This window comes from Cucumis sativus, chromosome 2, assembly GCF_000004075.3.
Source record: "Cucumis sativus cultivar 9930 chromosome 2, Cucumber_9930_V3, whole genome shotgun sequence".
Taxonomy (NCBI): Eukaryota; Viridiplantae; Streptophyta; class Magnoliopsida; order Cucurbitales; family Cucurbitaceae; genus Cucumis; species Cucumis sativus.
This window is the reverse complement of record NC_026656.2, coordinates 4,477,704-4,480,333: the sequence shown is the minus strand read 5'-3', so window position 1 is coordinate 4,480,333 and position 2,630 is coordinate 4,477,704.

Genomic DNA, 2,630 nt, shown 5'->3' with positions numbered 1-2,630 from the left:
TCCAGATAATCGGGCCTCAGTTAAAACCTTTCCTTGATGGGCATTACCACTTAAAAAGACACTTTCCCGAAAAATTACTGCATTAGTTAGATACATCCCATGGGCCTTTGCCTATGGCCTTTACTTCAGGCAACTCTAATTATCCACTTAAATATATCTCTTGACTAGCAACTATTATATCAACTTAAATAGATTTTTTGATTGGCTATATCCAATTAAGAAAACTATATAAATACATCGTCGTCTCGTTTGCATGTATAGAATGTTTTATGGGTGGACAATGTCCATCAAGTAATATTGTATTCTTGATATGTATTGTTCAACGAAAAAGGTTTTTCTGGATGTTTTTTAACTGTCAAGAAAAAAAGCATATTCTTGATGTCCTTTGCTCATTGAAAAATATTTTTCTTTACGTTTTTGGACCATCAACAAAATCATAACCCAAGAATCCACACTTTTTATGGTTTTTCGTATTTGTTTAACAAAATAAGGGAACTTTTTATTGACGTACATGAACACATCAAAGTAAATATGGTATCAAAAAAAATATTTTTCTTGATGGTCTTTTGTCATGACCATAAAAGAGTCAAAATTTATGTGTGTTAAGAAGGTCAAATTCGTAGCAAAATATGGTGCACGTTGTTCATGTGATTTAGTCAATTTAGTCACTGTTTCTACCATAAGTTTATTGAACTGCGCGCATTACATTTTAATGTCAGATTTGAATTTTGGAAGAGGTCAAGCCGCTGTCTAGCCCACTTGAATTGAAATAGTGTTTGAGGAAGCTTTGGATCAATTTTGTTGAGATTTTGCAAGTGCGTAAGGTTGTATTTAATCCCTATCAATTGTTGGTTTCAAATTGTGGATGCTCAATTTGTTTTGGATGTTAGGGTTGAGTTTCAAGGGACTAAAAACCATATTGTCCTACGGTTTAAAAGCATAAATTTATGGTGCCTTCAATTGTGATACTTAATTGGAGTTGGAAGTGACTTTTCGACTTAAGGTTGGCTTAAGTTACGGGTACCCCCATTGTGTAAAAATTTTGTATTTGAAGGCTTGAGGGATGTAGGATAAAATCTATGCTAAAAATAAGGCGTCTTGGGAGTAGTTCAATATGAGGAGTGGAGGATCAGGGTCACTGAAACATAAAATAGCTTGAGTTGATATTATAGAACGCTTTGGGGATAGTTATGTCATGATCTGAACATGTGAGGATAACTTAGTGGCCTAATAAATCATTGTTTTCATATCAAACTGAAGTAGGGAAAGCTTATGATCCTAGAGAATTTAGTCGTTGACTGGGAGTGGGTTATTTTCAAGTATTTTCTTATTAATCTATGTCTGCTATTATAGTATGCCATGATTTCAAAAAATTCCAATATGATTGTTTTATGAACTACATGTTAGAAATAATTTTAAAATATGACTTCTGGTTTCCATGAACTCTTATATTTTGGAGTGAACCCAAACTTATTAATCATGATTTAAATGACAACTGGTTTAAAAGGATACCCCTTGATCTGTAATTAAACTTGGATGGTTTGAATGGCCTCTTCTAAAAGTGTGTGTCTGATCTTTCAGAACTGAAAAGGAATTTACGAAAATGTATTTCTGACCATGATTGACTTTTAAACATAAAATATGTGATCTTAATGAATGTTGGTGATTTACCCATAAGTTATGCAAATGTGTTTTGGTAGCGCCACACCTATGGTTGTTAGGGGATTTCAAGGCTGAAAGAGGTCGTGGCCAGAGATTCAGGAGCCTGAGAATAGGTGAGGACGTGGATGAAGGATTGTGATTGGCTTCTAGCCTAGCTCAACCCACATGATGGATGGCTCTATGTGCACATAGGAGCGTAGATATGGCGGTTGCTACTGCGGTAGGTACTAAGTATGCATGAGCTCAGTTTGACCACGTGTTTTCCTGTCGATATGGATCGCGTGTGACCTATTCTCGACGGTGTATTTAGTATTCTATCATGCTTGGATTGGATGCAGGTTGCTACTGTGGCAGATACTAAATATGCATGAGCTCAGTCTAGTCGCGTGTTTATTTGTGGATATGGATATCGTGTGAGCTATTATCGGTCGTGTATTTAGTATTCTACCATGGTTGGTTGGATGGATGTCGCTATTGTGGCAGGTACTAAATGTACTCGAGCTTGTTTTGCCACGTGATTTTTCTTTATCGTTTGCGAGCTATTATTATCTCGACCGTATATTTAGGCGCTCTGCTATGGCCGACCCTCATATGGTACTGGTTTGTTGGCAAATACTTGCGATTTATCGTAATATGTGATAGTGACGTTTCAATTATTAATTCATTATCAGATTCCTTATTTAAACAGTTGTTAGAGTATGTTTACGAGCTTTAATTCTAAAAGAAAGAGAGAAAAACAGTTTAAATGTATATACTTAAGTTTTATATATATTGCAGCATGGGGTGGTTAGAAGTAGCGATTGTAACATTATGACACATATTTGAGAGATCTCTTAGTGGACTGTAATTCCTCTGTAACTAAATTCCTTGTTTGGATATAAACTCTTATTGAGACTCTAGACTAGCTTGGATGAGTGTGTATGAGACGCACTCAATGCGGTTATGAGTCTGAAGATTATAATTAAGTA